At 42.2% G+C, this 13,979-nt stretch overlaps 1 long non-coding RNA gene across 1 annotated transcript; it reads right to left on the bottom strand.

The window, feature by feature from the left end:
* Nucleotides 1-4,272: 4,272 nt before the first annotated feature.
* On the bottom strand, nt 4,273-13,037 carry LOC118965995. The gene is made up of 4 exons (XR_005053177.1): nt 12,786-13,037; nt 6,282-6,381; nt 4,763-4,911; nt 4,273-4,538 (listed from the first exon to the last, which is right to left on the bottom strand). It is a non-coding gene; the product is annotated as an uncharacterized LOC118965995 (long non-coding RNA).
* Between the last annotated feature and the right edge of the window lie 942 nt (nt 13,038-13,979).

Here is a 13,979-nt window from a genome sequence, read left to right as displayed (position 1 = left end):
CTTAGTCTTGTTACGTTGAGGGATAGGTTGTTATTCTGGCACCACCCGGCCAGGTCTCTGACCTCATCCCTATAGGCTGTCTCGTTGTTGTCGGTGATCAGGCCTACCACTGTTGTGTCGTCTGCAAACTTAATGATGGTGTTGGAGCCGTGCCTGGCCATGCAGTTGTGGGTGAACAGGGAGTACAGGAGGAGACTGAGCACGCACCCCTGAGGAGCTCCAGTGTTGAGGATCAGCGTGGCAGATGTGTTGCTACCTACCCTCACCACCTGGGGGCGGCCCGTCAGGAAGTCCTGGATCCAGTTGCAGAGGGAGGTGTTTAGTCCCAGGATCCTTAGCTTGGTCATGAGCTTTGAGGGTACTATGGTGTTGAACGCTGAGCTTTAGTCAATCAATACCATTCTCACACAAGTGTTCCTTTTGTCCAGGTGGGAAAGGGCAGTGTGGAGTGCAATAGAGATTGCATCATCTGTGGATCTGTTCTGGCGGTTTGAAAATTAGAGTGGGTCTAGGGTTTCTGGGATAATGGTGTTGATGTGAGCCATTACCAACCTTTCAAAGCACTTCATGGCAACGGACATGAGTGCTACGGGTCTGTAGTCATTTACGCAGGTTGTCTTTGTGTTCTTGGGCACAGGGTCTGCTTGAAACAGGTTGGTATTACAGACTCAATCAGGAACATGTTGAAAATGTCAGTGAAGACACCTGCCAGATGGTCAGCGCATGCCCGGATCACACGTCCTGGTAATCCGTCTGGCCCCACAGCCTTGTGTATATTGACCTGTGTAAAGGTCATACTCACATTGGCTACGGAGAGTGTGATCACACAGTTGGCCGGAACAGCTGATGCTCTCATGCATGCCTCAGTGTTGCTTGCCTTGAAGCGAGCATAGAGGTGATTTAGCTCATCTGGTAGGCTCGTGTCACTGGGCAGCTCGCAGCTGTGCTTCCCTTTGTAGTCTATAATAGTTTGCAAGCCCGGCCACATAAGACGAGAGCCGGTGTTGGAGCCGGTGTAGTATGATTCAATCTTAGCCCTGTATTGACACTTTGCCTGTTTGATGGTTCGTCTGAGGGCATAGCAGGATTTCTTGTAGGCTTCCGGGTTAGTCCCGCACCTTGAAAATGGCAGCTCTACCCTTTAGCTCAGTGTGAATATTGCCTGTAATCCATGGCTTCTGGTTGGGGTATGTACGTACAGTCACTGTGGGGACGACATCCTCAATGCACTTATTGATAAAGCCAGTGACTGATGTGGTGTATCGGAAGAATCCCGGATGTTCCAGTCTGTGATAGCAAAAGAGTCCTGTAGTGTAGCATCTGCTTCATCTGACCACTCTTTCATAGACCGAGTAACTGGTGCTTCCTGCTTGAATTTTTGCTTATAAGCAGGAATCAGGAGGATAGAGTTGTGGTCGGATTTACCAAATGGAGGGAGAGGGAGAGCTTTGTACACATCTGTGTGTGGAGTACAGGTGATCTAGATGTTTTCCCCCTCTGGTTGCACATTTAACATGTTGATAGAAATTTGGTAGAACTGATTTAAGTTCCCTGCATTAAAGATTCCGGCCACTAGGAGCGCCACCTCTGGGTGAGTGGTTTCCTGTTTGCTTATTTCCTTATACAGCTGGCTGAGTGCTTTCTTAGTGCCAGCATCTGTCTGTGGTGGTAAATAAACAGCCACGAAAAGTATAGCTGAGAACTCTCTAGGCAAGTAGTGTGGCCTGCAATTTATCACAATATACTCTACTTCAGGTGAGCAAAATCTGGTGACTTCCTTAGATTTTGTGTTACCAAATATGTACAGCCCGCCCACCCTCGTTTTACCAGAGTGTGCTGTTCTATCTTGTCAGTGCAGCGTATATCCCGCTAGCTGAATATCCATGGCGTCATTCAGCCACAATTCCGTGAAACATGGGATATTACAGTTTTTGATAACCCGTTGGTAGGATATTCGTGATCGTACCTCGCCTAATTTCTTGTCCAATGATTGCACGTTGGCAAGTAGTATTGACGGTAGGGGCAGCTTTCCCACTCGCCTTCTCCGGGTCCTGAGCAGGCATCTGGCTCTTTGTCCTCTGTACCTGCTTCCTCTTGCAAATTATGGGGATGTAGGCCCTTTGGGGTGTTTGGAGAATGCCTTGTGCGTTCTCTTTGTTGTAGAAAAAATCTTTGTCTAATCCGAGGTGAGTGATCGCTGTCCTGATATCCAGAAGCTCTTTTTTTCCGTAAGACACGGTTGAAGAAACATTATGTACAAAATAAGTTACAAATAACGTGGAAAAACTCCACATAATAGCACAATTGGTTGGGCGCCCGTAAAACTGCTGCCATTTCTTTTGCCGCCATTTTATTCCTGTCACCATCGTTACACGCACATTTGCGTCATCGCTCACCTGAACACCATCTCTTCCTTGATTACCTGCCCTATATATGTCACGCTCTTTGGTTCCTTCCCGAGGCGTAATTTTTTCTGTTCCAGTGTCATGTCTGTGAGTTGTTCGTGGTTTCTTGTCTTGTATTACATTACGTTTATTTATTAAAACACTCCCTGAACTTTTCTTTCCGACTCTCAGCACACACGTTAGTCTTTTGTCTTCTGGACTGACAGAAGACCCGATGCACTTTCTGAACATTAACACGCATTGTTTACAGTACGGTTTTGGAAACATAAAGAAACCATCTTTCATATCAGTGAGAAATTATTTTGAAGAAACAGAAGGTTAAATTAGTACATACAGTGGGGCAAAAAAGTATTTAGTCAGCCACCAATTGTGCACGTTCTCCCACTTAAAAAGATGAGAGGCCTGTAATTTTCATCATAGGTACACTTCAACTATGACAGACAAAATGAGAAAAAAAATCCAGAAAATCACATTGTAGAATTTTTAATGAATTTATTTGCATATTATGGTGTGTTGGAGTCAACAGAAATACAAAATTACAACATAAATATTCCCTTACCTTTGATGATCTTTCATCAGAATGTAGTGCAAGGAGTCCTAGTTCCACAATAAATCATTGTTTTGTTCCATAATGTCCAATACTAGTAGCTGCATTTGCTATCATGTTCAGCTCACGTGCCCAAAAACTGACTGCTGGTCCAAGATAACTCGCACGAAAACTTCCAAAAGATATATTCCAGGTCGAATAAACTGGTCAAACTAAGTGCAGAATCAATCTTCAGGATGTTATTATCATATATATCCAATAACGTTCCAACCGGATCATACGTTTTCATCTGGAGCCAAATGGAACAGCCGTAGCACCCACAGAGAAATGCGCCACAGCAAAATGGCATTCTGTCGGGACACTGACTATTTTCCCTCCCATTAGGTCAAAGTTCACAGCAAATGCTCCATTACACTTTCTACTGAATGAGGACATCTAGTGGAAGGCGTATGAAGTACTTCCAGATCCATATCTTGTTGGGAAAGGAGGGGGCGATGACGTCAAAGTTGCCCCAACTTTCAGAATTTCACTTCTTGTTTGGAAGATTGCCTGCCCCATGAGTTCTGTTATACTCACAGACATAGTTCAAACAGTTTTAGAAACTTCAGAGTGTTTTCTATCCAATAGTAATAATAATATGCATATATTAGCAATCTAGGACAGAGTTTGATGCAGTTCACTATGCGCACGCAATTCCTCCAAAGTGAAAATACTGCCACCTATCCTCAACAGGATATAACTTATTAGAAGATAAGTTTCAGATGTCTGGGGTTCTCGAGGGCAACTTGCAAATCCAACATGGGGATATGACTCTGGTATAAAATGGAATCCACTCTACATTACTACAGAGGTGACCTCTTCATACGTCAACACTTGCTACTCTTTGGTTGCGTGTTTTGTCACAAGAAATGTTATTTTGAAGACTGATGCCTGACTGAACGTACTATTCAACGCAGATATTTCAAAAGGAGGCAAATAATTTACATGAAAATATTTTGTCATTGTGATGTAGCCAGATTGTCTGTAGATGCAGTATAACTTTAGCTAGCTAAAGTTAGCATTCATTTTCCAACTTATTATTTTCCTACTTTAGCAATGTCATTTTATTTCAGGTCCACTATAGTGTAATTTAGACTAAACAGTCATTAGCCCCACTTGACTTTCAAGCACCACTTTGGCTGAGGCTAAATATAAATGCTGACGCTAGCTAGCTTAATACATTACATGGGCTGAAATTGACCTATGAAATCATGAAGTGTGATTTGTAAACACAACACCACTGTTAAGGGTATGTACTGGAGACGAAGTCAGGTGCAGGAGAGCAGAGTGTAGTGAACAGGCACACTTTTTATTCCGGTCCAACGAAAGCACAAAAGTACATAAATGTACCCAAACACGGAACAGACAAAAAGTATGGCGCGTAAGAATACCCACATAACATAAATACATGCAGTGTGATTAGGGAATGAAAACCAGGTGTGTATGGAACAAGACAAAACAAAAAAAAGCCAGTGACATCGATCACCGAACGCCGCCCGAACAAGGAGAGGAGCCGACTTTGGCGGAAGTCGTGACAACCACAGACTCTGCAAAGCAAATGCATGTGGTGCTTAGAAAAGTTAGGCAAGCGAGTTAGTCTGGCTAGCTCTACAACATGTCAAAAATATATAGCCTAACACTTTGTTGGAACATAGCACAATTCATTTTAGATGACTAACTAGATAGACATAAGGTATGATTTCTACCAAAAATTAATAGCAAGTAGCCCTAAATGTTGCTAAACTAACATTCATTTTGAGGTTTGGCTTACCAGGTTTGAGTACTTCAACGTTAGGGTCCATCAGTTCCCGAAGTAGATTTATCCAGTCTATCCGATCACATGAGTCTTTCCATAACCTTCATCCAACTTCCCTTTTGGCTGACCAACATATTATTTAGCAGATAAATGCTGTCAGTCTCCTGTTGAAAGCATAGTATTAGTGAGATTTTTCTTCATCCCTTTCCGAAATGTATTGTTGTGGGGTGACTGTCTGGGCAACCTTCTAAGTGGGTGACTGTAGTCTAATCAGGTGCTCTGGGGTCTTGGGAGAGCCTTGCCACTTTGATATGGCCATTTAGAGCTATCTGAATGAACAATTCTTACATATTTTACCTTTAAAGTGGCCCTCCAGTCTCCTTTCACCTAATTTGACACCTTATTTACTTACTAAAAGGCACATCTCAATAGGTGATCCAGGTAGTCATGACATCACAAGTGGGGGGGGCTTTCCTCTTTTGTTCAACGCTCCTCTATTGTTCCTCAAACAAGGGGGAGGCCGATGACATCACAGATTCCCATCAGACCAACTCCTTGAAGTTTATAGTTGCGTCTCAAAAACACTATTTATTTGTTTTGTTCAAAACGTATTTGTTTACCTGTGTCTTTAGTGTGTGTACTTTTCTGTATTTATACTTGGGATATTGCTTTTCAACAATTAAAAAGAAGCTATAACTTAGAAAGTAGGTACCGATTTTATGCAGACAAATGTACTTAGGCTTACGTGGAATTGCTAACCGTTTCCACAAAATAAATCAGATTTAAGAAGCTAGCGGTTAGTTTACGCAACCACTAGCTAACTCATCTAGTCTAGCGAGTTCGAACCTTGCACTTCCAAACTCTCTGCAAAGAAAGACTGCAAATGTGGTCCTAATGTTTGGTAAATGTGTAGCTTAGCATCTGAAAATCCAATAGAGAAGTGGACAGAACGGGCAAAATCAACCGTTGTAGAGTGTGTTCAAAGTCTTCCCTCTAGCAGCCTACTTGCTAGAAGACAATCAATCCTTCCCCTACTAGCCTCATCCCTCCCACTCACTATCCCTGACTAGTCCATCACTGCTGCCTACATCCCCTCTCTCTCCTTCAACAGTAGCCACACAGAATGTGTATGTGTGCCATGCAAACTCCCATGCCAATTCTTTATTGGTGAGAGATTATATGTTCTGAAGGAACATGTGGCAGTTGAAAGAGCCACCTTGCCGTCCTATAAATCCGCATTTAAAAAATGTTTATCTTGTAATCCAATTGAATAAAATTAAGTAGATTCTTTCAAAGCTCTGGTGCTTAGGCAATCGTTGTTCAAATATATATACTGTATAATCAGGGAAAAATGTATAAACAATGCATACATAAAAATGTTATTAAATTGACATAGTTAGTCTTGAAACTGAACCCACGCAAAGGCAACAGAAGTTGCACAAGCAATCGGTCTTCTGTCTCTTCCTCTCCCTCCTACCCCATCTGTTCACCAGCAGTACAATATTCCTGCAGAAAACAAAAGCTCCATTCATACCCGCTCCTCTCGTGCTGCTGGCGGAGGAGAATTAACCTTGAGGGGGATCCGGGGGAACACAAGCCATGCAAGAGAACAGAGACTTTTGGGGCCCCTGTGACTGAGAGAAAGACAGAGTGGTCGCTTGATCAGTCTTTGAGGTTTCACACATTTTTTTAAAAGAGCTCATCTAGTGTTTACTTGCTGGATTTCCTTTCAGATTAAACTCATTTCATCCCAAACTCTTCCTCTCTACTAATTGTATAGCAAACAGAAGCTTAGCCAACAGGTCTAAAACAGGTACACAGTAGAGACACTTCTTTTTCAGAACTTTATGTGTCTGAAAAGTGGACCGCAGAGTATGTATGATGTTTCTGAGTGAATCAGGGGCCTCCCTAGCCTAGCTAGACAGGAACTTTTCACATGTTATGTTACTCATACTCTTCACCCCAGCCACCTCCCTCTGCAATTCTGGTTCCACTGCTCCACATTCTCTCTCTCCCACCTTTCTCTTTCGCTCTCTGTCTTCTCTCTCACATGTACACTAGTGATGTGCGGGTCAGCTGTTTGCTCACTAGCACAATTTGCTAATAAACACATTTTTATTTAACTAGGCAAGCCATTTAAGAACACATTCTTATTTACAATGACGGCCTACCAAAAGGCCTCTTACTGGGATGAAATATATATATATATATACACATATACATACACACACACACACACACACACACACACACACACAGGGGCAAAAAAGTATTGTCAGCCAACAATTGTGCAAGTTCTCCCACTTAAAAAGATGAGAGAGGCCTGTACTTTTCATCATAGGTACACTTCAACTATGACAGACAAAATGAGAAGAAAAAAAATCCAGAAAATCACATTGTTGGATTTTTTATGAATTTATTTGCAAATTATGGTGGAAAATAAGTTCAAGGTCAATAACAAAAGTTTATCTCAATACTTTGTTATATACACTTTGTTGGCAATGACAGAGGTCAAACGTTTTCTGTAAGTCTTCACAAGGTTTTCACACACTGTTGCTGGTATTTTGGCCCATTCCTCCATGCAGATCTCCTCTAGAGCAGTGATGTTTTGGGGCTGTTGCTGGGCAACACGGACTTTCAACTCCCTCCAAAGATGTTCGATGGGGTTGAGATCTGGAGACTGGCTAGGCCACTCCAGGACCTTGAAATGCTTCTTACGAAGCCACTCCTTCGTTGCCATGGGCGTTGTGTATGGGATCATTGTCATGCTGAAATACCCAGCCACGTTTCTTCTTCAATGCCCTTGCTGATGGAAGGAGGTTTTCACTCAAAATCTCACGATACATGGCCCCATTCATTCTTTCCTTTACACGGATCAGTCGTCCTGGTCCCATTGCAGAAAAACAGCCCCAAAGCATGATGTTTCCACCCCCGTGCTTCACAGTAGGTATGGTGTTCTTTAGATGCAACTCAGCATTCTTTGTCCTCCAAACACGACGAGTTGAGTTTTTACCAAAAAGTTATATTTTGCTTTCATCTGACCATATGACATTCTCCCAATCTTCTTCTGGATCATCCAAATGCTCTCTAGCAAACTTCAGATGGGCCTGGACATGTACTGGCTTAAGCAGGGGGACACGTCTGGCACTGCAGGATTTGAGTCCCTGGCGGTGTAGTGTGTTACTGATGGTAGGCTTTGTTACCTTGGTCCCAGCTCTCTGCAGGTCATTCACTAGGTCCCCCCGTGTGGTTCTGGGATTTTTGCTCATCGTTCTTGTGATCATTTTGACCCCACGGGGTGAGATCTTGCATGGAGCCCCAGATTGAGGGAGATTATCTGTGGTCTTGTATGTCTTCCATTTCCTAATAATTGCTCCCACAGTTGATTTCTTCAAACCAAGCTGCTTACCTATTGCAGATTCAGTCTTCCCAGCCAGTGCAGGTCTACAATTTTGTTTCTGGTTTTGACAGCTCTTTGGTGTTGGCCATAGTGGAGTTTGGAGTGTGACTGTTTGAGGTTGTGGACAGGTGTATTTTATACTGATAACAAGTTCAACAGGTGCCATTAATACAGGTAACGAGTGGAGGACAGAAGAGCCTCTTAAAGAAGAAGTTACAGGTCTGTGAGAGCCAGAAATATTGCTTGTTTGTAGGTGACCAAATACTTATTTTCCACCATAATATGCAAATCAATTCATTAAAAATACTACAATGTGATTATCTGGATTTTTTTTCTCATTTTGTCTATCATAGTTGAAGTGTACCTATGATGAAAATTACAGTCCTCTCATCTTTTTAAGTGGAAGAACTTGCACAATTGGTGGCTGACTAAATACTTTTTTGCCCCACTGTATATAGGACAAAACACACATCACAACATAAGATAACAACATAGCAAGGAAGCAACACATGACAACACAGCATGGTAGCAGCACAAAACATGGTGCAAACGTTACTGGGCACAGACAACAGAACAAAGGGCAAGAAGGTAGAGACAACAATACATCACGTAAAGCAGCCACAACTGTCAGTGAGTGTCCATGATTGAGTCTTTGAATGAAGAGATTGAGATTAAACTGTCCAGTTTGAGTGTTTGTTGCAGCTCGTTCCAGTCGTTATCTGCAGCCAGGCAACCCAGGGATGTGTGTCCTTTAGGGACCAGTACGTGACTGGCAGAATGGGTGTTGTATGTGGAGAATGAGGGCTGTAGTAGGTATCTCAGATAGGGGGGAGTGAGGCCTAAGATGGTTTTATAAATAAGCATCAACCAGTGGGTCTTACGACGGGTATACAGAGATGACCAGTTTACAGAGGAGTATAGAGTGCAGTGATGTGTCCTATACGGAGCATTGGTGGCAAATCTGATGGCCGAATGGAAAAGACCATCTAGCCGCTCGAGAGCACCCTTACCTGCCGATCTATAAATTATGTCTCCGTAATCTAGTATGGGTATGATGGTCATCTGAATCAGGGTTAGTTTGGCAGCTGGGGTGAAACAGGAGCGATTACGATCGAGGAAACCAGGTCTAGATTTAACTTTAGCCTGCAGCTTTGATATGTAATGGGAGAAGGACAGCGTACCGTCTAGCCATACTCCCAAGTACTTGTATGAGGTTGACTACCTCAAGCTCTAAACCCTCAGAGGTAGCAATCACACTGGTGGGGAGAGGGGCATTCTTCCCACCAAACCACATGACCTTTGTTTTGGAGGTGTTCAATACAAGGTTAAGAGTAGAGGAAGCTTGTTGGACACTAACAAAGCTTTGTTGTAGAGCATTTAACACAAAATCCAGGGAGTGGTCAGCTGAGTATAAGACTATCATCTGCATATAAATGGATGAGAGAGCTTCCTACTGCCTGAGTTATGTTCTTGATGTAAATTGAGAAGAGCGTGGGGCCTAGGATCGAGCCTTGGGGTACTCCCTTGGTGACAGGCAGTGGCTGAGGCAGCAGATGTTTTGACTTCATAAACTGCACTCTGAGAGAGGTAGTTAGCAAACCAGGCCAAAGACACCTCAGAGAGACACCAATGCTCCTTAGTCAGCCCACAAGAATGGAATGGCCTACCGTATCAAATGCTTCGGCCAAATCAATATAAATATCAGCACAACATTGCTTAGAATCATGGGCAATGGTGTTATCATTGAGGACCTTTAAGGTTGTAGTGACACATCCATAACCTGAGCGGAAACCAGATTGCATACCAGAGAGAATACTATAAACATCAAGAAAGCCAGTCAGTTGATTATTGACAAGTTTTTCCAACACTTTTGAAAAACATGGCAAAATAGAAATTGGCCTATAACAGTTAGGATCAGCTTGATCTCCCCCTTTGTTAAATAAAGGATGAACCGTGGCTGCCTTCCAAGCAATGGGAACCTCCCCAGAGAGGAGAAACAGGTTAAAAAGGTCAGCAATAGGCTTTGCTATGATAGGGGCAGCAACCTTAAAGAAGAAAGGATCTCAACCATCTGACCCAGATGTTTTTTTGGGGTCAAGTTTCAGGAGCTCTTTTAGCACCTTGGACTCAGTGACCGCCAGCAGGGAGAAACTTCGTAGCAGGGCAAGGGAAAAAAGAGGGAGGAGCATCGGGGATAGTCATATTAGAAGGGGTGAGATATGAGGAAATGTTGGACGGGCAAGCAGGCATGGCTGAGTCAAATAGGAATCCTGACTTAATGAAGTGGTGATTAAAAAGCTCAACCATGTGCTTCTTGTCAGTAACAACCACATCATCAACTTTAAGGGACATGAGCAGCTGTGAAGAGGAGGGTTTATTCTTCTGGTATTTAACCGGTTTCCAGAACTTCTTGGGGTTAAACAAAAGTAACTAACTTTGGCCTTCCGGCTAGCCTGAGTGCATTTATTTCTCATTTGCCTGAACGAGAGCCAGTCAGCCTGAGTATGCGTGTACCGAACCCAAATGCAATTCCTGAGGTGGAGTATCTCTGCAAGATCACTGTTGAACCAGGGGCTGAACCTGTTTTTAATTCTCATTTTCTTTATGGGGGCGTGTTTGTTAACAATTCCACTGAGAATATCAAAAGTGTCTATGACAAATCAGGACAGGTAGTTTCACTGAGCAGCCATTACGAACACAGGCTGCAAAACAGTTATCACTAAAGTTATTACAGAAAACACTAGACTAATACCTATCAGGATTATTTGTGAGGAAAACATTGATGAGACTAGCCTTTTCTGGGTGTTTGGAGTCATACTTTGTGGGATTGGTAATAATCTGAGAAAGATTTAGGGAGTCTCATTGCTTTAGGACTTGGTCAGGTGGTTTAAGCATATCCCAGTTTAGGTCACCTAGCAGGACAAATTCAGACTTCGTGCAAGGGGCCAGGAGAGAGGGCAAGTGGGGTACAGGCCGGTGCTGATGGATGACGATAACACCCAGCAACAGTCAACAAAGAGCTATTTGAAAGTTGAATGCTTAAAACCAGCAAATCAAATTGTTTGGGGACAGACTTGGTGGAGACAACAGAGCACTGAAGGTGATCCTTGGGAAAGATTGCCACTTCCCCACCTTTGGAAGATCTGTCTTGCCAAAAAAGGTTATAAACAGAAAGGTTAACATCAGTATTCAAAACACTCTTCCTTAACCACGTCTCAGGAATGACCAACACATCGGGATTGGAGCTGTGAACCCACACTTTCAATTGATCCATTTTAGGTAATAAGCTTCTAGTGTTAACGTGCAGAAAACCCAGGCTTTTACGAGAGCAGAAATCAGTGAAGCAGATATCATCAGCAGTAATACAATCAAGGCACGGCAGAAGACAAGGAGAGCTCTGCAGTGCTGATTTATGACATATGAATGTGCATTAGATGGCAACAAGATCATATTGTACAGCAATTTCATCAGGTAACATGAATACAAAGCCGGCGAGCTGCAACTGCCCAACTATATGTGATAGATTTTCACTCTGAGGCCCACATCCGACCATAAGCCGCAAATTTAGAAAATGCGCTGTACAGTCAGAGATGCGTGATTTTTTTTGTTTTGTTAAGCCTAATTTAGATAGGTCTATGTTTCTGCTTATAATTTCCGACATTTTGGTAGTTTATCTATAAGCCTAATTAGATACAGGCAGGTTCTCTTCTGTCATTACTTGTTGCCCTAGAAGACTAAATAAACCCTTGCTCGACAGGAAATATGTCGTACATCAGTGGAATTAATCTTTCCAGCTATTTGACATCGGTAAAGCTTTCTCTTTCATCTCTGCCTCTCCTGCAGCAGACATTTAGGGAACGGGGAGAAAATGCAACAACGAAAAAAAACATTCGGGAACAGTTTTCTGTGAAAAATGTCTAAATGACATCAGTAGGACCGGTTTTAAAGGAATTAAAAGCTATGAGAATGACCCAACATGTTTCTGATAAGATTTTGGTTTGTCTTGGATGCATATTTTTTGTGGTTGAAATTCAATCATCTTTTTTGATGCTGATAAAAATAGCACCTCTACAGACGGTCCCTAACAAAGCATTAATTCTCTCAAGATGCTGAAATAAATAAATCACTTTTATCCACTCCTCTTCCCAAGTCACAACTTATATTTGGTGTTTCATTTTACTGCAACAACTGCTTACTTCTGCATTAGTTAATATTATATTAGGCTATTTGAACCCACAGAGAGAAGCACAAGATTGAATTTCACTCAACTTCCTAGAGCAGTGGTCACCAACCGGACAATCGCAATCAACTGGTCGATCTCCAAGGCATTCCTAGTCGATCGCCAAACATTTCTGTTAAAAACCCAACGATAAAGCCTTGTATTCCTATTTTCTTGGTTTGTCAAGGAACTCGTGAATCCAGTGATAGAAAAAGTACCCAATTATCATACTTGAGTAAAAGTAAAGATACCTTAACTGGAAATACAAATAGCAGATACATTCCATTACAGCTGCGTCATCGTAGGTTTCAACAGCAAGTTTGTCCGGGAAGTTAAACACAGAGTTGGCATCACACCCACTTGACACATCAAAGTAGCCCAAGAAACATTCTTGAATAACACCCTGATCATCTACATACCTGACATCTACAAGCAGACTGGTGGCACCATAGGTCCCAGAGCAGGGGGCAATTTTTATCCTCTGGGGCCCGGAGTTTTTCCTCATCTGTTAACCTAACAAGGAAAACTCTGGACCATATAAGGTATGACAGTGATTAATCAGTTGTAAAAAGGTTTTATAAGGGCTATGATGGGACCAGTGTTTCGTAATCAGGTCACACAGTTTTAAACTGAGAAAAAAAAACTCCTGGCCCTGGGGTAGATGAAAACCCTTTCAAACTGCAGCAACCTTTTACTTGCTCTTATTCATTATATTTAGATTAGCAGGGGGATTTCCTCTACCCAGACACAGAGACAACTGATAGACAATATTACTCACAGGGCTGAGCTTGCTTTATGAATGTTTCCATCATGCAGTTATATGCAACTGTAGGCCTTATAAACCAATTAACTCACATCTGTCATCACTATTATGTTGATTGATTAATTCCAGTCAATAATTTTGGATTGAAAACGTTGTGGCAGCCTAGGCAGACCAATTTCAAATATATTACCAAATTTGATCACGTTCACATTTTGTCCTGACACACAAATGGACTATAAATACATAACGTTACCAATTAGTTTACCCTGACCAACCTGACAGCTCACATAGGCTACCAATAAGAGTATATGCATACAGCCTACAGTTGATCAGACTGAATGGTCTAGTTTTCATTCCATACAGCATCTCTAATGTTTAGGTGTAGCCTAGGCTGCTGCAATATTTATATCATGAAATTTGTTTGTCTGTAAATAAATACCGGAGGAAAGTGGGGCCTACTTGAGCACCTAAACCTCTCACTTTAATTTTTTACTGGATGATGCGATGGAAGTTATCAAATCATTCAGAACTGATTTCAACATCCCAGAAAATACCGTTGAAATTTCAATATGCAAGTAAAGCATTGTTACGTGCAATTACCGCTGCAAGCTCATTGTAGTTTCCCTTGTCGGCAAAATTTACCAGCGTGTTGTAAAGGTTTTCTTGTGTTGAAGGAGAGGCGGACCAAAACGCAGCATGGTTATTATTCATGGTTCTTTAACAAAGAAACTATACATGAATGGACTAACAAAACCAAGAAATGTGAAAAACCAAAACAGCCCTATCTGGTGCAAACACAGGAACAATCACCCACAAACACACAGTGAAACCCAGGCTACCTAAATATGGT

Source organism: Oncorhynchus mykiss, chromosome 9 (assembly GCF_013265735.2).
Source record: "Oncorhynchus mykiss isolate Arlee chromosome 9, USDA_OmykA_1.1, whole genome shotgun sequence".
NCBI classification, from domain to species: domain Eukaryota; kingdom Metazoa; phylum Chordata; class Actinopteri; order Salmoniformes; family Salmonidae; genus Oncorhynchus; species Oncorhynchus mykiss.
Note: the sequence above shows the minus strand (reverse complement) of the source record. Positions and strands in the feature narration are given on the sequence as shown.